General features: G+C 45.7%; 1 protein-coding gene across 1 annotated transcript in view; it reads right to left on the reverse strand.

The window, feature by feature from the left end:
* Positions 1-24,732, reverse strand: part of LOC140419401 (uncharacterized) — a 43,664-nt gene that overhangs the window by 4,103 nt on the left and 14,829 nt on the right. The gene's annotated exons all lie outside the window — the stretch shown is intronic.

Raw genomic sequence — 24,732 nt, forward strand, 5'->3', positions numbered from 1 at the left:
ACTTGGGCCTGTTCCCGGGAGGGAGGGAGAAGCCCCGCAGCTGCAAAACAGGAGCTACCAATTGTGAAGGATTTGCGGATCCACAAAGTATTTCCAAATCCTCCCACCCACCGCCTGACGCTGACTCCGCTTCTCCAGGACAAAGGACACTCTCCCCGAGGCCAACACTGGAACTGCGCATGCTCCAAATTCCATCTCCGCGCCTGCGCACAGGTGTCCAACTACAGCAATTGTACCGCGCATGCTCCAATGTCAGTCAATGCCCGGGGATTGATTGGCGGCAGCTTCGGACCAATAGGAAGAGGGGGCGGGTCTGGAGGGCCGAGTGAGGGCGGCTGGTTCTCCCACCAATCGGAGTGAACGAGGGGCTGTGATTGAGGCATGCGCAGTGTGGGGAATGGCAATCGAGAAGGGCTGTGTCTTCACATCCGAAATTGGTAAGAGGCGTTTAACAATATGGAAGGAGCGAGAGATCTTGGCAGTGGGCGGACATGTTGTGTAAAGTTGTTGCAATCGCAAAGCTCGGAAAAGTTTACGGGACCCAGTTTGGACCGAGCGGAGCTGCAGCTCCTCATGTTTGGCTCGGAATAACGGCCGCCATCTTTATTGGATGTGCATCACGGCGCATGCGCGTTTGTCATCTTTGTCGGGGCGATGTTTCAATGAGTGGGAGGAGCTTGTTCCCCATTGTTCAGAATGGAGACAACTTGTCCATCAAGCGGTATTAGTCTTTGACTCCCAATGTCTTATTGATGGGGCAGAGTGGTGGCAGAGATGGAAAGAAAAGGAAGAAAACCTGCTCTCCAGATTTCACTGTCTCATTGGACGCCCTGTCCCATGTGTCCAAAGTTCTGCGGCGCTGTTCAGTCACATGAAGACCCAGGGCAGAAACTTGCAATCCTGAGTCAACATCACCCTCAAATCAGGGGACTGCTGATGTCGATGAGGGTCAGTGTGCAGCGGGGGTGTGAGCGGTCATCCTCGACCAGGGAGCAGGAGGGGAGAATGTCCTGCATTTCTATCCTGGACTGACAGTGATTAATTGTGGAAACTCCTTTTACAGGGGATTAGTAGGGGAGGATTTACACACAGCAAATTTAAACCAGGAGAAATGGTTATCTTTCCTGAATTTTATTTCTGGACTGACAGTGATGCCTTTGTAAACCTCTTTCACAGGGGCTTCGAAAGGGATTCGCAGACAGGAAACTCACAACCAATCCTCATATCAAATTCTGACAGCTCCATTCGGGTTATCGGGCAGCACTGTAGAACAAGTGGATAGCACTGTGGCTTCACAGCGCCAGGGTCCGAGGTTCAATTCCCCGTTGGGTCACTGTCTATGCGGAGTCTGCACGTTCTCCCCGTGTCTGCTTGGGTTTCCTCCTGGTGCTCAGGTTTCCTCCCACAGTCCAAAGATGTACAGGTTAGGTGGATTGGCCATGATAAATTGCCCTTCGTGACCAGAAAGGTTAGGAGGGGTTATTGGGTTATGGGGATAGGGTGGAAATGAGGGCTTAAGTGGGTCGGTGCAGACTCGATGGGCCGAATGGCCTCCTCCTGCACTGTATGTTCTATCAGGATCTGGAGATTATCAAGATTTGTGTGTAAGCATTGAGTTCAGATCATTACCACTTACTGTGTAAAATTTCTTCCTCATATCTCCCCTGTAGATCTTGCTCACAATCTTAAATCTGTGTCCCACAATTCCTTTATAAACTGCAGATGGGAACAAATTTCTTTACCTTTTGCTGGGTTTGCTGTTGTCATTTCCGGTGCCTGGGTCGATACCGGGTGGTCTGTCCAGATTTCACTCCATTTTTCTTTTTGTCGTGGTTGAATCAGCTTAGACCAGTCCATTTTAGGATCCAGTACATAATTGAAGATGCATATTACAGAGGAGGAGGTGCTGGAAGTCTTAAAGCACATCAAGGTAGATAAATCCCCGGGACCTGATGAAATGTATCCCAGGATGTTGAGGGAGGCTAGGGAGGAAATTGCGGGTCCCCTAACAGAGATATTAGGGGCAGCACGGTAGCCTTGTGGATAGCACAATTGCTTCACAGCTCCAGGGTCCCAGGTTCAATTCTGGCTTGGGTCACTGTCTGTGCGGAGTCTGCACATCCTCCCCGTGTGTGCGTGGGTTTCCTCCGGGTGCTCCGGTTTCCTCCCACAGTCCAAAGATGTGCGGGTTAGGTGGATTGGCCATGATAAATTGCCCTTAGTGTCCAAAATTGCCCTTAGTGTTGGGTGGGGTTACTGGGTTATGGGGATAGGGTGGCGGTGTTGACCTTGGGTAGGGTGCGCTTTCCAAGAGCCGGTGCAGACTCGATGGGCTGAATGGCCTCCTTCTGCTCTGTAAATTCTACGATATTTGAGTCATCGGCAGCCACAGGTGAGGTGCCTGAAGATTGGAGAGTGGCCAATGTTGTGCCCTTGTTTAAGAAGGGCAGCAGGGAAAAGCCTGGGAACTACAGACCGGTGAGCCTAACGTCTGTAGTAGGTAAGTTGCTAGAAGGTATTCTGAGAGACAGGATCTACAAGCATTTAGAGAGGCAAGGACTGATTCGGGGCAGTCAGCATGGCTTTGTGCGTGGAAAATCATGTCTCACAAATTTGATTGAGTTTTTTGAGGGGGTGACCAAGAAGGTAGATGAGGGCAGTGCAGTAGACGTTGTCTACATGGACTTTAGCAAAGCCTTTGACAAGGTACCGCATGGTAGGTTGTTGCAGAAGGTTAAAGCTCATGGGATCCAGGGTGAGGTTGCCAATTGGATTCAAAATTGTCTGGACGACAGAAGACAGAGGGTGGTTGTAGAGGGTTGTTTTTCAAACTGGAGGCCTGTGACCAGTGGTGTGCCTCAGGGATCGGTGCTGGGTCCACTGTTATTTGTGATTTATATTAATGATTTGGATGAGAATTTAGGAGGCATGGTTGGTAAGTTTGCAGATGACACCAAGATTGGTGGCACAGTGGATGTTGAAGAAGGTTATCTAGGATTGCAACGGGATCTTGATCAATTAGGCCAGTGGGCCGACGAATGGCAGATGGAGTTTAATTTAGATAAATGTGAGGTGATGCATTTTGGCAGATCGAATCAGGCCAGGACCTACTCAGTTAATGGTATGGCGTTGGGGAGAGTTATAGAACAAAGAGATCTAGGAGTACAGGATCATAGCTCCTTGAAGGTGGAGTCGCAGGTGGACAGGGTGGTGAAGAAGACATTCGGCATGCTTGGTTTCATTGGTCAGAACATTGAATACAGGAGTTGGGACGTCTTGTTGAAGTTGTACAAGACATTGGTACGGCCACACTTGGAATACTGTGTGCAGTTCTGGTCACCCTATTATAGAAAGGATATTATTAAACTAGAAAGAGTGCAGAAAAGATTTACTAGGATGTTACCGGGACTTGATGGTTTGAGTTATAAGGAGAGGCTGGATAGACTGGGACTTTTTTCCCTGGAGCGTAGGAGGCTTAGGGGTGATCTTATAGAGGTCTATAAAATAATGAGAGGCATAGATAAGGTAGATAGTCAACATCTTTTCCCAAAGGTAGGGGAGTCTAAAACTAGAGGGCATAGGTTTAAGGTGAGAGGGGAGAGATTCAGAAGGGCCCAGAGGGGCAATTTCTTCACTCAGAGGGTAGTGAGTGTCTGGAATGTGCTGCCAGAGGTAGTAGTAGAGGCGGGTACAATTGTGTCTTTTAAAAAGCATTTAGATAGTTACATGGGTAAGATGGGTATAAGGGTTATGGGCCAAGTGCGGGCAACTGGGACTAGCTTAATGGTAAAAACTGGGCGGCATGGACTGGTTGGGCCGAAGGGCCTGTTTCCATGCTGTAAACTTCTATGATTCTATGATTCTCCAAGAATCAATTGATGTGTATCCAAGTCTGGGATGGATCCCAACAATTTTTCTACATATGCCACATCGTCCCAGTTAGGGGCATAGACATTCACCAGCTCCACCAATCTACCCGCCAATGACCCACTGACATAAGAATATAAGAACTAGGAACAGGAGTAGGCAATCTGGCCCCTCGAGCCTGCTCCGCCATTTAATGAGATCATGGCTGATCTTTGTGGACTCAGCTCCACTCTCCGGCCCGTACACCATATCCCCGAATCCCTTTATTCTTATGAAAGGTATCTATCATTTTCTTAAAAACGTTTAAAGAAGGAGCCTCAACTGCTTCACTGGGCAAGGAATTCCAGAGATTCACAACCCTTTGGGTGAAGAAGTTCCTCCTAAACTCGGTCTTAAATCTACTTCCCCTTATTTTGAGGCTATGCCCCATTAGCTTGCCCAATACTGCCTCCTTAGTGATTACAATCATCTCCAGGTCCTCGCCTATCATATCTTTATTTCCATCAGTCACTGGCATGTTATTTGTGTCTTCCACTGTGAAGACTGACCCAGAAAACCTGTTCAGCTCCTCAGCCATTTCCCCGTCTCCTATTATTAAATCTCCCTTCTCATTTTCCAAAGGACCAATATTTACCTTAGCCACTTTTTTTGTCTTATATATTTGTAGAAGCTTTTACTATCTGCTTTTATGTTCTGAGCCAGTTTACTTTCATAGTCTACCTTACTCTTCTTTATAGCTTTTTTAGTAGCTTTCTGTTGTCCCCTAAAGACTTCCCAGTCCTCTAGCCTCCCACTAATTTTTGCCACTTTGTATGTTTTTTCCTTCAATTTGATACTCTCCCTCACCTCCTTAGATATCCACGGTCGATTTTTCCCCTTTCTACTGTCTTTCTTTTTTGTCGGTATGAACCTTTTCTGAACACTGTGAAAGATCGCTCGGAAGGTTCTCCACTGTTCCTCAACTGCTTCACCATGAAGTCTTTGCTCCCAATCTACCTTAGCTAGTTCTTCTCTCATCCCATTGTAATCGCCTTTGTTTAAGCACAAAACACTAGTGTTTGATTTTACCTTGTCATCCTCCAACTGTATTTTAAATTCCACCATATTGTGGTCGCTCCTTCCAAGAGGATCCCGAACTATGAGATCATTAATCAATCCTGCCTCATTACACAGGACCAGATTTAGGACCGCTTGTTCCCTCGTAGGTTCCATTACATACTGTTCCAGGAAATTATCCAGGACACATTCTATAGACTCCTCCTCAAGGCTGCCTTTACCAACCTGGTTAAACCAATCGACATGTAGATTAAAATCCCCCATGATAACCGCTGTACCATTTCTACATGCATCCGTTATTTCTTTGCTTATTGCCTGCCCTACCATCCTGTTACTATTTGGTGGCCTATAGACTACTCCTATCAGTGACCTTTTCGCCTTACTATTCCTGATTTCCACCCAAATTGATTCAACCTTGTCCTCCATAGCACCAATATCATCCCTTACTATTGCCCGGATGCCATCCTTAAACAACAAAGCTACACCACCGCCTTTACCGTCCATTCTATCCTTTCGTACAGTTTGATACCCTTGGATATTTAACTCCCAGTCGTGACCACCACGTATTTCCCATTAGTGTTCGTAATGATCCTAGCGACCGAAAGAGGGACCTGCTTATTGATTAGAATTGCAGCACATCGAGCCCTTCCGTCAAAGCCCGAGTGAAACACTTGGCTCACCCCTTCACAGTCTGGCCTGATCTCTAATCCGCAAGTCAATCTCCTGCAAGAACACCACACCAGCATTTAGAATCTTCAGATGAGCGAAAACCCTCGATCTTCACTGGCCCACCCAATCCCTTTACGTTCCAGGTGACCAGCCTCGAATCAGGGGTTTCTCCAATCTTGAAAAAGTAGAGGCATAGGGTCCACCCAAGATGGCCACCACACACACACCTTCGGAGTGAAACAAAAACAGTTCTATAATCATCATCAGCGAGCTAACACGTCTCCCCCCATTTCCCACCAACGCCCCACCTAGACACACAAATTGAAACCAAACCCAAGATCCAAACCCACCCCCCAGGCCTCCGGCCCAGAAGCTAAGCTTGTTGAACCAGCCAAAACTGGTTCACCGGCTGCAGCTTCACCCCCCCACTCCCCCATCTCACTATCCATTCACCAGCTGACTCCCCCATATATATTCATCTCCACACAGAAAACAGATTTTCTAAAAATTCACAACACCCATCCCACCCCACAGGAAACGTAGATCTTGTCCAATACAGATATCTGGACCCCAGTCCATGCTTTACAATATTCACCTCCTCCATAGTCTCGAAATGGAAGTCTTTGGACTCATATGTGTGCCGCAGCTTTGCCGGGCATACCCCCCGAATCAAACTCCTTTCTTACACAGAACATCCTGCACCTGATTAAAGGCCGCTCGCTTCCTCGCCAGCTCGGCTCCCACATCCTCATTCGGATAACTGAGTGAGTCCCTTCCCACACTCAGAACAGGTGAATGGTCTGTCGCTGGTGTGACTGTGGCGATGAGTCCCCAGCTCACATAAGGACTTGAATCCCTTCCCACAGTCCCCTCAATTCCATGGTTTCAGCAAGCTGCAGGTGTCCTTGTCCCTCCACGTTTGACGATCAGTTTATGTCGTCCCCACAGAGAGCATGTGTACGGTCTCTCCTGCTCTGAATGGTGTGATGTATTTTCAGATGGAACTGGTTAAAGCTCTTTCCACAGTCAGTTTACTGGAACACTCTCACTCGAGTCGGCTGTGTGTGTATTGGGGTTTTTTCAGTCACACTGATCTTGAAAATCTTTTCCGACAGAGAGAACAGACAAACATTTCTTCTTCCACATTCACAGGCCACTGATATTCAGGTCCTGATGAATGGAGTGACTCTGAAATCTTGATGTGAAATTTGATTTGATTTTCCATCTGTAAATCCTCCTCTTGTAATATCCACTAAAAGGAGTTTACAAAAGTCATCACTAGGGACAGGTACGGTGGCTCAGTGGTTAGCCAAGGACCCGGGTTAGATCCCCGCCCTGGGTCACTGTCCATATGGAGTTTGCACATTCTCCCCGTGTCTGCGTGGGTCTCACCCCCACAATCCAAAAAGATGTGCCGGGTAAGTGAATTGTCCACGCTAAAATTACTCCTTAATTGGAAAAAAAGAATTGGGTACTCTAAATTTATTTTTTTTGTAATTGAAACAAACAAAAGCCATCACTGTCAGTCCAGGATAGAAATTCAGAGCAGACAATTTTAGTTTTTCTGGAACATTTTTCCCTCTCTTGTTCCCCCAAAGCTGTAAATCCCTGTCCCACACACACTCCCTCCTCCCTGGGCTGAAATCCAATCCCATCTCACCAACTGCACCATTTCTTTCCTACACTCTCAGTTTTCTCCCTCCCTCTCCTCTACCTGGGTTCAGTTCTCCAGCTCCTGTCTGCAGACTGACAATAAAACCAATGGGTCTTATTGGGGGTTTGGGGCCTCCAGCGGGTGTTTGTGAATCCTCCCTGCCCACCTGCCAGGGTTTCCTCCCTTGCCAGAGATCAGAGTTCGCATTGATGAGTTGAGCCCAACCTGGAACCACGCTACATTGCCCCTTAATTGGGGGAAAAAAATTACATGATTCGCGGCTCCACAAAGTGTTTCCAACTACTCCCACCGATCGCCTTAATAGGTTGACGCATTTATTTGACTGACTAAAAGAATGGCACAGTGGTTAGCACTGCTGCCTCATGGCGCTAAGGACCCTGGTTCGATCCCGGCCCCAGGTCACTTTCCGCGTGGAGTTTGCACATTCTCCCGTGTCTGCGTGGGTGTCACCTCCGCCACCCAATGATGTGCAGGGTGGGTGGATTGGCCTCGCTAAATTGCACCTTCATTGCAAAAAAAATAATTGGTTACTCTAATTTTATTTCAAAAAAGGCTTGTCTCTTTCATAATGTTCACATTTAAAGGGGTGGGTTCCCCAGGAGATGGCTGACATTTCAGGGGACATTAAATTAATAATGGACAGAGATATGTCTAGTGTTGTTACATGGTCCAGATTATATATATTATTTATCGTTCTGTAATAAAGTAAATGTATTATTATTTCTCGTCTTGTAATATAAGACTGTAGCTACGTTATAGATTTCCAGTCATCTCTTCCTCAAAGGGTTGTGAGTCTTTGAATTTCTCTTCCACAGGGACCAGTTGTATCTGGGGGTCATTGAATATATTGAAGCACAAGTTTGACAGATATTTTATTGACAATGGAGCGAAGGGTTATGGGGAAAATAGAGTGAAAGCTGAGATGAGGAGGGATCTCTTCACTCGAGGATGTGGTGAAGCTTTGGAATTCTCTACCCCACAGAAATGTGGAGCCTCAGTCATCAGGTATGTTCAAGACAAATATTGCTAGGTTTCTAGATATTGAAGATATCGAGGGCTATGGGGATCATGTGGAAAAATGGTGCTGAGGTAGATCGGCCAAGGATAGCATTGAATAATGGAGCAGACTCAGTGGGCCGAATGGCCGACCCTTGCTCCCATTCTAATCTCTGTGTCCTGGTCAGGAAGCAGTGAGCTGAGCTCGGATCTGTCAATCAACATGAATCAGCACCTTCAGGAGAATTGGGAGGGTGAATATTAGATACAGCAGAGTGAGAATGGAGGGAGAGTGTGTGAGATGGAGATTTACAGCTTTTGGAGAACGGGAGAGGAAATAATGTTCCATAGGAACGAGAATTGTCTGTTCTGAATTTCTATCCTGTACTAACTGATGACTTTTGTAAATTGTTTTTAAAGGATATTGGAAGAGGAGGAATTATAGACAGAAATCTCAAACATTACGTCTCGATGTGACAAACTCACTCGATTCCTTCTGACCTGAACATCATCGGGCTCTGAATATCATCGGCGAGAAGGAGAAATGTTTGTCCAATCTGTCGGCTTCAAAAGATTTTAAACGTGAGCGTGACTGGAAAAGCACCGAGACCCACACAACACACACCCGAGTGAGAGTGTTCCAGTGAACTGACTGTGGAAAGAGCTTTAACCAGTTACACAGCTTGAAAAAACATCACACCATTCACAGTGAGGAGAGACAGTGCACATGCTCTGTGTTTAGAAAAGCTTCCACTAATTGTCCAATCTGGAGAGACGTGATGAGACCCAAAACATGGAGAAACCGTGGAAATGTGGGGACTGTGGGAATGAATACAGATTCCCATCTGAGCTGGAGATTCATCGATGCAATGCCACTTCATCTGCTCTTGAGTGTGAGAAGGGATTCACTCAGTTATCCACCCTGTGGAAACATGAGCGAGTTCACACTGCGGAGACACCATTCACCTGCTCTCAGTGTGAGAAGCGATTCACTTGATTATCCAGTCTGCAGAGACACCAGCAAGCTCACACTGGGGAGAGGCCATTCACCTGCTCTCAGTGTGGGAAGGGATTCACAGGGTTATCCAATCTGCAGACACATCAGCGAATTCACACCGGGAAGAGACCATTCACCTGCTCTCAGTGTGGGAAGGGATTCATTGATTTATCCAACCTGCAGACACACCAGCAAGTTCACACTGGGGAGAAGCCATTCACCTGCTCTCAGTGTGGGAAGGGATTACATGGAAACATAGAAAATAGGAGTAGGATGAGACCATTTGGCCCTTCGTACCTGCTCTGCCATTCATTATGATCATGGCTGATCATCCAACTTAATAGCCTATTGGCGTCTCCTTCCAGCCCTGATTAGCCTCAACATTTGAAACTGTATGAAAAAGGAATTGTACAGAATCAGATAAAGGAACTGTATGAAACAGTTCAATTGTATTCCTGTCTAAGGTGGTGTCAGGAATTGGAGATTCAAGTAAATTAAACTAGTGCCCAATTGACCAATGGTCATGTTACAACAGGCCCAACTCTGACATGAGGTAATGGTCACTTTGGGGATAAAGGTCGATGTTCCGAAGGTCTTCCTTGCTGGCCAAGTACTGAAGACTCGAGGCTGAGTTCCAAGGAAATTACTGTCAAAGGTGAAGCCAGAGAGGGTTACGCTTCTACAGACTGATCACCACCTTGAATTTGCAAACGTCACTGTCTTCAAGTTGTTCAGTAAACTTTTTCTGTTAATAAACTTTTTAAATTGACTAGCCAGAGAATTCTGCCTTTTCTTTAATTGGTTAAAATTCTTATCCGAAGGCAGCACGGTGGCACAGTTGTTACACTGCCTCACGGTGCCGAGGTCCCAGGTTCGATCCCGGCTCTGGGTCACTGTCCATGTGGAGTTTGCACATTCTCCCCGTGTTTGCTTGGGTTTCACCCCCACAACCCAACGATATGCAGCGTAGGTGGATTGGCCACGCTAAATTGCCCCTTAATTGGAAAAAATGAATTGGGTACTCTAAATTTAAAAAAACAATTCTTGTCCAAACCAAAGCAAATTTATTAAATGGTAAGTTGGGGATCGCTGAAATAAATTTAGGATCAGAAAGCATTAATCTTCAATTTAAAACTTTCACTTCTGTAGTGCCTTTCATAACCACAACATGTCCCAAAGAGCTTCTGAAGTGTGGTCACTGTTGTCGGAAATGGATTGGATTGGATTGGATTTGTTTATTGTCATGTGTACCAAGGTACAGTGAAAAGTATTTTTCTGCGAGCAGCTCAACAGATCATTAAGTACATGAGAAGAAAAGGGAATAAAATAAAATACATAATAGGGCAACACAACATATACAATGTAACTACATGAGCACTGGCATCGGATGAAGCATACAGGGTGTAGTGTTAATGAAGTCAGTCCGTAAGAGGGTCATTTAGGAGTCGGGTGACAGTGGGGAAGAAGCTGTTTTTGAGTCTCTTCGTGCGTGTTCTCAGACTTCTGTGTCTCCTGCCCAATGGAAGAAGTTGGAAGAGTGAGTAAGCCAGGTGGGAGGGATCTTTGATTATACTGCCCGCTTTCCCCAGGCAACGGGAGGTGTAGATGGAGTCAATGGATGGGAGGCAAGTTTGTGTGATGGACTGGGCGGTCTTCACGACTCTCTGAAGTTTCTTGCGGTCCTGGGCCGAGCAGTTGCCATACCAGGCTGTGATGCAGCCTGATAGGATGCTTTCTATGGTGCATCTGTAAAAGTTGGTAAGAGTCAATGTGGACATGCCAAATTTCCTTAGTTTCCTGAGGAAGTATAGGCGCTGTTGTGCTTTCTTGGTGGTAGCGTCGATGTGGGTGGACCAGGACAGATTTTTGGAGATGTGCACCCCGAGGAATTTGAAACTGCTAACCATCTCCATCTCGGCCCCGTTGATGCTGACAGGGGTGTGTACAGTACTTTGCTTCCTGAAGTCAATGACCAGCTCTTTAGTTTTGCTGGCATTGAGGGAGAGATTGTTGTCACTTCACCACTCCACTAGGTTCTCGATCTCCCTTCTGTATTCGGACTCATCGTTATTCGAGATCCGGCCCACTATGGTCGTATCGTCAGCAAACTTGTAGATGGAGTTGGAACCAAGTTTTGCCACGCAGTCGTGTGTGTACAGGGAGTAGAGTAGGGGGCTAAGTACGCAGCCTTGCGGGGCGCCGGTGTTGAGGACTATTGTGGAGGAGGTGTTGTTCATTCTTACTGATTGTGGTCTGTTGGTCATAAAATCGAGGATCCAGTTGCAGAGTGGGGAGCCAAGTCCTAGGTTTTGGAGCTTTGCTATGAGCTTGGCTGGGATTATGGTGTTGAAGGCGGAGCTGTAGTCAATAAATAGGAATCTAATGTAGGAGTCCTTGTTTTCGAGATGCTCTAGGGATGAGTGTAAGGCCAGGGAAATGGTGTCTGATGTGGACCGGTTGCAGCAGTATGCGAATTGCAGTGGATCAAGGCGTTCTGGGAGTATGCGCTTCATGATCAACCTCTCGAAGCAGCAGCCAATTTCAACAAAGCAAGATGCCACACACAGCAATGTGGCAATGAGCAGATGATCGGATTTTGGCGATGTTGATTGAGGGATAAATATTTGCCAGGACACCAGGGTTTATGGGCTGGTCTAGCTCAGTGGACTAGACAGCAGGTTTGTAATGCAGAACAAGGCCAGCAGCGTGGGTTCAATTCCCGTACCGACTTACCTGAAAAGGCGCCGGACTCTGGCGACGAGGGGCTTTTCACAATAACATCATACTTGTGACAATAAAAATTAGGGCCGGTTTAGCTCAGTGGGCTAGACAGCTGGTTTGTAATGTAGAACAAGGCCAGCAGCACGGGTTCAATTCCTGTACCGGCCATTTCTGTATCCATCTCGTCAGCTCACCTCTGATCCTGTGAGACTTCATCTTCTGTAACAGTCTGCCATGAGGGACCTTGTCAAAGCCCTTACTGAGGTCCATGTAGACAACATCCACTGCCCTACCCTCGTCAATCATCTTTGTCACTTCCTCGAAAACTCGATCAAGTTCGTGAGACACGACCTCCGCTTCACAAAACCATGTTGCCTCTCACTAATATGTCCACTTATTTCCAAGTGGGAGTAAATTGTGTCTCAAAGAATCCCCTCCAATAATTTCCCTACCATTGACGTAAGGCTCACCGGCCTGTAATTACATGGATTGTCTTTGCTACCCTTCTTAAACAAAGGAACAACATTGGATATTCTCCAATCCTCTGGGACCTCCCCTGTAGCCAGTAAGGATACAAAGATTTATCTCAAGGCCCCAGCAATTTCCTCCCTTGCCTCTCACAGTATTCTGTGATATATCCCATCAGGCCCTGGGGATGTGTCGACCATCATATTTTTCAAGACCCCAGTACCTCCTTTTTAATCTTAGCATGACGCAAACTATTTACACACCCCCAGACTCATCATCCACCAAGTTCTGCTCTTTGGTGAGCACTGATGCAAAGTACTCATTTAATACCTTGTCCATTTCCTCTGGCTCCACGCATAGATTCCCTCCCCTGTCCTGGAGTGGGTCAACCTTCTCCCTGGCTAACCCCTTGCTCTTTATATATGTTAATATATGGGCAGCACGGTAGCATAGTGGTTAGCACTATGGCTTCACAGCGCCAGGGTCCCAGGTTCGATTCCGGGCTTGGGACACTGTGGAGAGTCTGCAAGTTCTCCCTGTGTCTGCGTGGGTTTCCTCCGGATGCTCCGGTTTCCTCCCACAAGTCCCTAAAGGCATGCTGTTAGGTAATTTGGATATTCTGAATTCTCCCTCAGGCACCGGAATGTGGCGGCTAGAGGCTTTTCACAGTAACTTCATTGCAGTGTTAATATAAGCCTACTTGTGACAATAAAGATTATTAAAATGAAGAAGACTTGGGATTTTCCTTAATCATGCTGGCCAACGACTTTTTGTGACTCCTTTTAGCCCTCCAGACTCCTTCCTTAAGTTTCTTTCTACTTTCCTTGTACTCCACACTTGCTTTGTGTGTTCCCAGCAGTAGAGTGAGGGATTATGCCGGCCTATAACAAATGTTGTCCTCTTGTTCAAGAAGGGGCGTAGAGACAACCCCGGCAACTATAGACCAGTGAGCCTTACTTCTGTTGTGGGCAAAGTCTTGGAAAGGTTTATAAGAGATATAAAGGGGCAGCACGGTAGCATAGTGGTTAGCAGAATTGCTTCACAGCTCCAGGGTCCCAGGTTCGATTCCCCACTGGGTCACTGTCTGTGCGGAGTCTGCACATTCTCCCCGTGTGTGTGTGGGTTTCCTCCGTTGTGCTCCGGTTTCCTCCCACAGTCCAAAGATGTGCACGTTAGCTGGATTGGCCATGCTAAAATTGCCCTTAGTGTCCAAAATTGCCCTTACTGTTGGGTGGGGTTACTGGGTTATGGGGATATGGGGATGGGGTGGGAGTGTGGGCTTGGGTGGCGTGCTCTTTCAAAGAGCCGGTGCAGACTCGATGGGCCGAATGGCCTCCTTCTGCGCTGTAAATTCTGAGATAGGATGTATAATCATCTGGAAAGGAATAATTTGATTAGAGATAGTCAACACGATTTTGTGAAGGGTAGGTCGTGCCTCACAAACCTTATTGAGTTCTTTGAGAAGGTGACCAAACAGGTGGATGAGGGTAAAGCAGTTGATGTGGTGTATATGGATTTCAGTAAAGTGTTTGATAAGGTTCCCCACGGTCGGCTACAGCAGAAAATACGGAGGCATGGGATTCAGGGTGATTTAGCAGTTTGGATCAGAAATTGGCTAGCTGGAAATCAAGGCTGATGGGAAATGTTCAGACTGGAGTCCAGTTACTCGTGGTGTACCACAAGGATCTGTTTGGGGCCACTGCTGTTTGTCATTTATATAAATGACCTGGAGGAGGGTGTAGAAGGATGGGTGAGTAAATTTGCAGATGACACTAAAGTCAGTGGAGTTGTGGACAGTGTGGAAGGATGTTAGAAGTTACAGAGAGACATAGATAAGCTGCAGCGCTGGGCTGAGAGGTGGCAAATGGCGTTTAATGCAGAAAAGTGTGAGGTGATTCATTTTGGAAGGAATAACAGGAAGACAGTACTGGGCTAATGGTAAGACTCTTGGTAGTGTGGATGAGCAGAGAGATCTCGGTGTCCATGTACATAGATCCCTGAAAGTTTCCACCCAGGTTGAGAGGGTTGTTAAGAAGGCGTACGGTGTGTTAGCTTTTATTAGTAGAGGGATTGAGTTTCGGAGCCATGAGGTCATGTTGCAGCTGTACAAAACTCTGGTGCGGCCGCATTTGGAGTATTGCGCACAATTCTGGTTGCCGCATTATAAGAAGGATGTGGAAGCATTGGAAAGGATGCAGAGGAGATTTACCAAAATGTTGCCTGGTATGGAGGGAAGATCTTATAAGGGAAGGCTGAGGGACTTGATGCTGTTTTCGTTAGAGAGAAAAAGGTTAAGAGGTGACTTAATTGAGGCAGACAAGATGATCAGAGGATTAGTTAGGGTGGACAGTGAGAGCCTTTTTCCCCAGATGGTGATGTCTAGCACAAGGGGACATAGCTTTAAATTGAGGGGAGATAGATATAGGACAGATGGCAGAAGTAGGTTCTTTACTCATAGAGTAGTAAGGGCATGGAATGCCCTGCCTGCAACAGTAGTGGACTCGCCAACACGAAGGGCATTCAAATGGTCATTGGATAGACATATGGACGATAAGGGAATAGTGTAGATGGGCTTTAGAGTGGTTTCACAGGTCGGTGCAACATCGAGGGCCGAAGGGCCTGTTCTGCGCTGTAATGTTCTATGTTCTATGAGGTTTGATTGTAATTGAATATTAGGCTGCTGATGGCCACAGCACCTCTTGGATACCCTGTTTTTATCGAGATGTGTTCTGAATCTACCCCATTTAGCATAGTGATAGTGTCACACGGGACAATGGAGGGTATCCTCAGTGTGAAGATGGGATTTTGTCTCATAAGATCACAAGAATGTTGTTTTTTCGATTCTTCCTGCCACACTGGACAAGTGAAATACATCCCATGGCCCGAGGCCAGGACAAAGTTACACTTTAATGGTTTAATTACAGGGCAACTGCTGTGAATCCCATAAAGGTTGGATGAGCAAAGGTCTGGAACCGTTAACTCTCCTGCCATTGAAAATTAACAGTTATACATCAGTTTGAGTGAAGAAAACTGTGAGATTTCAAACCTTCAGCCTTGTGTCTTAAATTAGTTTAACCTTTAACTTGTAGTTTCTGGAAAGAAGCAGTCACTTTCTGTCACACTATGTAACCACCTTTGGTTTGTGAACTTAAAGAATTTAAGTTCTCCAATCAGTTTTCATAGTTCTTTCGTTAGTTTAACTCATATTACTTACAAATATGTTTTATTTGAATATGTCATGCTGTATTTTGTAATATATTTTGCTCTCTCAACATTTACTCACTGACACCTTTATGCACTGATTTTATGCACACTTGTTATAAATTGTATGTGAGATAACTTTGTAATTTCTGTATTAGTTTAAGGCTGTGTGTCACTTAGTATCCTTTTCATTAACTGTGTTCCAAGCTTTTGCAGCCACTATGAAAACATAAACCAGCAGTTTATTTTTCAAAACATATTGATAGGTGCCTGTCCCAGTGAGAACTAAAGGATTTCTATACGTCAACTAAACATTTGGGAAAATGAGCCTTGTGATGAATGGAGGGATTTCAGATATATTGTATTATAGGTATTTGGTGCAGTAAGGGTTAAAGCCTGGGTTAGTGTGTGTATGACTGCTGCAGTGGTGTTTTTAAAGAATCCTGGTTTGAAAGATTTGAAAGGAAGGGATCTGGAAAGCAGTAGACACTTCATGTTGTTCCAAGGGAAGTGAGGTCTGGTTGTGTCGATAAGTTCATAAGATATAGGAGCAGAATTAGGCCATTTGGCCAATCGAATCTGCTCCGCCATTCAATCATGTCTGATCTTATCCTGGCCGTAATTCCACTGTCCTTCCCATTCTCCATAACCCTTCAACCCATTACCAATTAAAAATCTGTCTGACTCCTCTTGAAATTTACTCACTGTCCCAGCATCCACCGCACTCTGGGGCAGTGAAGTCCACAGTTACATACCTAGGTAAATCATATAGATTAAGTGTAGGTCCCATATATACGACAGTTTGTTCAAGACTAATTTGAAATAATGGAGCAAATTGTATTATGCAGTTATCAGTTCGTGATCTCAAATTCTACTTCAAAACATCCCAGAAATGAAAATTGCTTATTGTCACAAGTAGGCTTCAAATGAAGTTACTGTGAAAAGCCCCTAGTCGCCACATTCCGGCGCCTGTTCAGGGAGGCTGGTACGGGAATTGAACCGTGCTGCTGGCCTGCCTTGGTCTGCTTTCAAAGCCAGCGATTTAGCCTTGTGCTAAACCAGCCCCAAAGTGGTCCTTGTGACTATAGTTAATATTTTCACCATACACTTTACACTCAATGTGCACGTCCGTGTTCTGTTTGACGTTTATAAACTGAATAGCAACAAAGAACTGAAGGTATTTTTCCTGCAGACGCTTGCCATGTATGGGTAGCACTGCAAAGGAAAGCTGCTGAATCCTCCCAGTCCAAAGTTGTGCAGGTTAGGTGGATTGGCCATGATAAATTTCCCTTAGTGTCCAAAATTGCCCTTAGTGTTGGGTGGGCTTACTGGGTTATGGGGATAGGGTGGAGGTGTGAACCTTGGGTAGGGAGCTCTTTCCAAGAGCCGGTGCAGACTCGATGGATCGAATGGCCTCCTTCTGCACTGTAAATTCTATGAAAACTATTTCACACGTCCAATTTTATCTCGGTCTTCTTTCTTTGCTGCACAATGAATGGGAATAATAAATGGATTATAATTTATTTACAACTCTTCTGCAAGTTCGGTGTAATTCTTTGGGGGGGCACGGCGGGGGGGGGGGCGCGCGGCGGGGGCGCATGGCGGGGGGGGTGGACGTGGGGGGGCGCGGAGGGGGGGGGGCGTGGGGGGGCCAGGGGGGCGTGGGGGAGCATGGGGGAGGTGCGGGGGGGGGGGCGTGGGGAGAGGGGGTGCGGGGGGGGGGGGGGTGGGGGGCGGTGGCAGTGGAGTTGAGAAGCACCAGGTGTCAGGAGTCCCGCGGAAGGTGAAGCTTCATTCAGGAACTCTGAACAGAAACACTACAATTCTGAACTTTTACTTCAATCCTAAATTGATGTTTGATACAACATCTACAATTCAGAGTTTGAAAGGTTCCACTGATTAACCTCTCCAATTAGAAAGTGCTGATTAATCATTGCTGACAATTGTTACTCACACGTTCCTCACAGTAACATGTCCATTGTGAAATTACATTATCAAGGAGCATTAAACGAAACAGTGAAATATTTCACAGGCACATCAATAAAAACTTCATCAATCAACATTGATATTGATGAAACTTAGAAGTCACTGAGTTCAATGATTTCTGACACAGCAGCAGCAGCCAGGGATAGGGCGGGAGAATGGGCCGAGGTTGAGTGCTCTTTCACAGGGTCGGTGCAGACTCGATGGGCCAAATGACCTCCTTCTGCACTGTAAAGATCCTACAGATTCTACGATAGAGATGGAGCCCACAACACAGACTGGTTTGAGAGCCACTCAGCAGAGATGAACCTGTCATTGAAGCAAAAATGGGTCTGACCATCATCAAAGTCGTTCCCCTGAAATCCCAGATGGTGACATCCTTACGGATGTAAACAGATGTCCTGCTGGGTTGAACATGACTGTCAGATGTAGACTTCTCCCAGTCTCTTTCTGACGCTCCTGCAGCTTCCAGTCATGTTTCAGTTGGACAAGGTCATTGATTGATCAACAAGCAGAAAGGTGCGTGGCAAGGATGGAATTCCAGCTGAACTGCTCAAACACAAAGCCCCATTGACTGTCACACCGTCACGATCTCCTCCTCTGTTGGGAGGTCGGAACCATTCCATGTGCATGATGTAAAAATTATCACAACTGATAAAAACAGCAGTGACAGAGGAGATTGCAGCGACTACAGGGATGTCTCACTCCTTAGCAGCACCTGGAAGACCTTCACTAGGGTCATGTTTAAAAGATTCATCTACTTGCAGTACGGTTTCTGTGCTGACAGATCGACAGGAACATGACCTTCTCCACACACCAGCTGATAATAATAATCTGTACTGTCACAAGTAGGCTTATATTAACACTGCAAAGAAGGTCCTGTGAAAAGCCTCTTATCGCCACATTCCAGCACCTGTTCGGGTACACGGAGGGAAAATTGAGAATGTCCAAATTACCCAACAGCACCTCTTTCGGGACTTGTGGAAGGAAACCCACGCAGACATGAATAGAACGTGCTGACTCCGCACATTCAGTCACCCAAGCTGGGAATCAAAGCTTGGACCCTGGCGCTGTGAAGCAACAGTGCAACCTGCCCACTGTGCTACCGTGCCGCCCAAAGTGAACAATTGGTGTTTAATCTAAAGAGTCTGTGCTGAGAAATTTGAAGTACTAATTACTGAGTGAAAGTAAATCTTTAAGTATGAATTGTAATTTACTTGTACAATTGTAAAAGGCAGTGAAAAGTTGGATTCACTGAAGTTAATCTTCAGCCTTAATGTTGTGCATTGAATTTCACAATCTTCTGGAAGCTCCGCCCTCTTTAAGTCTTTTTGGTCTAAGAACGTTGAAGCTTTGGTTACCTGTGAAAGCTGATCGTTTTACTTTTACTTTTCTTTTGTTTTATTTGAGTCACTTGGAAAAGTGCCTGAAGAAAGAGGGGAAAAAACTAATTTGGGCAAAGCTGAAAAAGTTGACAAATGAATTGAGAATACAAAGTTTAAAATGGTGTTTGATTCATTTCATATCTGAAAATAAAGTTACGTAAAGTCAACACAGTTGTGCGCATTTGAGCACGTTTGCTCCAACACCTTTGAGAGCAGAGAAGTTAACCCTTTCCACTGACAGCACAGTGATGATTTAAACTCAAGACTTTGCCTTTTCAAGATTTGGCTTCATCCCATTTGGTATCTTTCAAGACAAAATGTTTAAGAATGGAAAATATCAGATTAATCTCCAAACTGATTGCAAATTCCTGTTCTTCTGTGTCTGATCTACAAATATTATGTGAATATTAAATTGGACAGTAAAGTTCCTCAGTTGTTGCTTGAAAGTCTGTGTTGTTCTGAATGATGACAGTATTAACCTTCTCCCTAACCTGTCCTAACCCTTCTGTCCATTCACCAACTGAAACCAGAGACTCCTTGACCTCAGGGTGACATTCCCTGTCTGCCTAGTTATTCCTTTAAATCAACCCCTGAATTGTTGGTGGATTGTTTCATCATGCTGCCATATTTCAACAACAAATGTTGAAATGTTTGCTCCACACCCACAGGGTTTCATCTGTTTAAAGCCACAAACAGAAAGGTCCATTTTTCTCCTGGAGTTTGAGACATGATGCAGAGTTTCAGCCAATGTGGAGAGGCCGTTCACCTGCTCTGCGTGTGGGAAGGGATTCACTCAGTCATCACACCTCCTGACACACCAACTTGTTCATACTGATCAGAGACCTTTTAAATGTGAGAAGAACGAGAAAAGCAGAAAGAATTTGCTGATACATCAAGGCACTCACACTGGGGAGAGGCCATTCACCTGCTCCAAGTGTGGGAAGAGATTCACTTGTCCCTCCCACCTTCTGATTCACCAATTTGTTCACACTGATCAGAGACCAATTAATTGTTCTGATTGTGAGAAAACATTTAAAAGCAAAAAGGATCTTCTGAAACACCAGCGCACTCAAACTGGGGACAGGCCATTCACCTGCTCCAAGTTCGGGAAGGAATTCACCCAATCACCTCACCTTCTGGGGCACCATCGAATTCACACTGGGGGAGACCATTCATCTGCCCTGTGTGTGGGCAGGAATTCATTGATTCATCCGACCTTCTGATACACCAGCGGGTTCACACTGGGGAGAGACTATACACTTGCCCCTTGTGTAACAAGAAATTCACTCAGTCATCCCACCTTACAACACACCAACTTATTCACACTGATCAGAGGTCTTTCAAATGCTCTGATTGCGAGAAAGGATTTAAAAGTAAATGGAATCTGCTGACACATGGTTCACAGTGGGGAGAGGCCGTACACCTGCTCTGTGTGTGGGAGGGGATTCGCTCAGTCAAACAACCTGCTGAGACATCAGCAAGTTCACAGGCGACAGCAGGGGATGGATTCTGCTGTTATTGCTGCTGTGAATCACATCCAGGACTGAATGATGTCTGGATGCCTGTTTCCAGTGGGGTTCCACAGTTCTCTGGTACATATGAATGATTATGAAATTTGCAGATGATACAACAATTCTGCGTATGGTTGACATTGCGGGAGAAAACCATGGACTGCAGGAAGATATCAGTGGACTGGTCAGATGGGCAAAACAATTGCAAATGGAATTCAATCTTTTTAAAACTCCAGCGCCTTTTCAGGTACACAGGGACAATTCAGAATGTCCGATTCACCAAACAAGCAAATCTTTCAGGACTTGAGGGAGGAAACTGGAGTAATCCAGGCAGACACGAAGAGAACGTGCAGACTCCGCACAGACATAATAATAATCTTTTATTGCCACAAGTATGAGGTTACTGTGAAAAGCCCCAAGTCGTCACATTCCGGCACCTGTTGGGGTAAGGTGGTGCGGGAATTGAACCCGCGCTGCTGGCCTTGTTCTGCATTACAACACAGTGACCGAAGCTGGGAATTGACCCTGGACCCTGGCGCTGTGAAGTAACAGTGTTAACCACTGTGCTACAAATAGTGAGAGATAATGAATTTCAGAGTGAAAACAAGACAAGTGAATGAACTATAAATAGGATGAGACTTCGAACAGGTGAGCAACAGGGAGGTATTAGTGTCCCTATCCACAGGTAGCTGGATAGATCGATCAGGCAGCCAAGAATCCTTTCTTGGGCGCGGCCTGGAATATAAGAGCAAGGAGATTATGCCAGAACTTTATAAAAGGCGAAGAGTACAGCTAGAGGAGGGCGAAGCATTGTGGTCACTGTATTAATGAACTATAAGTCATGATTCATTAATTAGTATAAACCTGAAGTCAATTTGATCATTTATATAATTGCAGTCAGTGTTCTGTTGATCAAATCTTGGGGATAAAGTTGAAACTGAATGACAAGCGATTGCAACAGTGAAAAAATCTGAATTCTTCAGCAAGTTAAAATCCGAACTGTTGATATAACAAAAATTAAGAAAATCATTTCAGTTAATTCCTGATAAAAATAAGGTGCAGGGAAATGGAACGAGCTGATAGGTGTGTGGCTGATGAATCTTTATTTATTTTAACCTGAAGTTTATTGTTGCTTCAGTCAATTAATAATGGAATAAATAAAGGCAATGACAGGGCATCCCAGTCCTGTGGAGAGCACATCCTGGTCACTGCATTCATCAATTATAAAGTGAGACAATTCATTAATTATCACAAAACTGAAATCAATCTGATCATTGTTCATAGAATTACGGTACGTGGTCCATTAATCAAATCTAGGGGATACAGATGAAGTTGGCATTGTAAGAGTGAAGACATCTGCATTTTTCAGTCAATTAATCATTTGAGAGGTTTAGATATTTTTTTCAAAAATTGAGAGTATCCAATTATTTTTTTTCCAATTAAGGGGCAATTTAGCAAGGCCAATCCACCTAACCTGCACATCTTTGGGTTGTGGCGGTGATCCCATGCAGACATGGGGAGAATGTGCAAACTCTACACGGTCAGTGACCCAGGGTCGGGATTCGAACCCGGCTCCTCAGCGCCACAATCCCAGTGCTATCCACTGCGCTACATGCCGCCTTGAGAGGTTTAGATATTAACAGTCAACAAAAATGGTAGCACGGTGGCACACTGGTTAGCACTGCTGCCTCACAGTGCTGCGGACCTGGTTTCGGCCCCGTGTCACTGTCCGTGTGGAGTTTGCACATTCTCCCCGTGTCTGCGTGTGTTTTACCCCCACAACTCAAAGATGTGCAGGGTAGGTGAATTGGCCACGCTAAATTACCCCTTAATTGAAAAAAAAAGAATTGGATACGCTAAATTTATGTAAAAAAAAATTATCAAAAACATTTCAGTTAATTCCGGATAAAAAGTAACTTCAGCTCAATGGAAGAAACTGATTGGTGAGAAGCTGATGAATCTTTATTTATTTTAATCTGAAGTTTATTTTGCTTAAGTCAACTAATCAAATAACTAAAGACCTGGCAGGGGATTCCAATCCTGCTCCACGTGGGAAAACCAGGATACTGCTCATGTCCAGAACAATCACAAGTGCAGGAAGTGACATCAGCTGGAGCAGCGAGCAAGGCAGTGGTTGAGAGGCATGTTTGTGATTGGTGGGGTATTTCCAGTGGGATTCTAGATTTCTCAGGACATGATTCCGTGCTTCTTGAGTTATGTATCAATGCTTTAGACTTTAACATGGGGACAGGATTAAGTCATTTGTGGTCCTGTTTTTGACAGTGAGAAAGAAAGTTGCAAAGAACAAAGAACAAAGAAATGTACAGCACAGGAACAGGCCCTTCGGCCCTCCAAGCCCGTGCCGACCATGCTTCCCGACTAAACTTCAATCTTCTACACTTCCTGGGTCCGTATCCTTCTATTCCCATCCTATTCATATATTTGTCAAGATGCCCCTTAAATGTCCCTATCGTCCTTGCTTCCACTACCTCCTCCGGTAGCGAGTTCCAGGCACCCACTACCCTCTGCGTAAAAAACTTGCCTCGTACATCTACTCTAAACCTTGCCCCTCTCACCTTAAAACTGTGCCCCCTAGTAATTGACCCCTCTACCCTGGGGAAAAGCCTCTGACTATCCACTCTGTCTATGCCCCTCATAATTTTGTATACCTCTATCAGGTCTCCCCTCAACCTCCTTCGTTCCAGTGAGAACAAACCAAGTTTATTCAACTGCTCCTCATAGCTAATGCCCTCCATACCAGGCAACATTCTGGTAAATCTCTTCTGCACCCTCTCTAAAGCCTCCACATCCTTCTGGTAGTGTGGCGACCAGAATTGAACACTATACTCCAAGTGTGGCCTAACTAAGGTTCTATACAGCTGCAACATGACTTGCCAATTCTTATACTCAATGCCCCGGCCAATGAAGGCAAGCATGCCGTATGCCTTCTTGACTACCTTCTCCACCTGTGTTGCCCCTTTCAATGACCTGTGGACCTGTACTCCTAGATTTCTTTGACTTTCAATACTCTTGAGGGTTCTTCCATTCACTGTATATTCCCTACCTGCATTAGACCTTCCAAAATGCATTACCTCACATTTGTCCGGATCAAACTCCATCTGCCATCTCTCCGCCGAAGTCTCCAGACAATCTAAATCCTGCTGTATCCTCCGACAGTCCTCATCGCTATCCGCAATTCCACCAACCTTTGTGTCGTCTGCAAACTTACTAATCAGACCGGGTACATTTTCCTCCAAATCATTTATATATACTACAAAGAGCAAAGGTCCCAGCACTGATCCCTGTGGAACACCACTGGTCACAGCCCTCCAATTAGAAAAGCACCCCTCCATTGCTACTCTCTGCCTTCTATGGCCTAGCCAGTTCTGTATCCACCTTGCCAGCTCACCCCTGATCCCGTGTGACTTCTCCTTTTGTAATAGTCTACCATGAGGGACCTTGTCAAAGGCCTTACTGAAGTCCATATAGACAACATCTACTGCCCTACCTGCATCAATCATCTTAGTGACCTCCTCGAAAAACTCTATCAAGTTAGTGAGACACGACCTCCCCTTCACAAAACCGTGCTGCAGACAAAGCTGCAGACATTTATTATTAATTTATGGGACGTGGGCTTCACTGGTTAGGCCAGCATTTATTGCCCATCCCTAGATGCCCTTCAGAACGTGGTGGGAAGGTTCTTTCTTGAACCGCTGCAGTCCTTCAGGTGTCAGTACACCCACTGTGCTGTTAGGGAGAGAGTTCCAGGATTTTCTGCCAGCGACGGCGAAGGAACGGGGATATATTTCCCAGTCAGGGTGGTGAGTGACTTGGAGGGGAGCCTCCAGGTTGTGGGGTTCCTAGTGATCTGCTCTTGGCCTTTTAGATGGTAGTGGTCATGGGTTTGGAAGGTGCTGACTAAGGAACATTGGTGAGTTACTGCAGTGCATCTTGTATGTGGTGCACACAGCTGCCACTGTTCATCGGAGGTGGATGGTTTGAATGTTTGTGGAGGAGGAGCAATCAAGCGGGCTGCTTTGTCCTGGATGCTGTTGAGCTTCTTGATGTTGTTGGAGCTGAACTCATCCAGGCAAGTGGAGAGTATTCTATTACACTCCTGACTTGTGCATTGCAGATGGTGGACAGGCTTTGGGGTGGGGGCGGGGTGGGGGGGGGGCAGGCTTTGGGGTGGGGCGGGGCGGG

This window comes from Scyliorhinus torazame, chromosome 5 (genome assembly GCF_047496885.1).
Source record: "Scyliorhinus torazame isolate Kashiwa2021f chromosome 5, sScyTor2.1, whole genome shotgun sequence".
Lineage (NCBI taxonomy): Eukaryota > Metazoa > Chordata > Chondrichthyes > Carcharhiniformes > Scyliorhinidae > Scyliorhinus > Scyliorhinus torazame.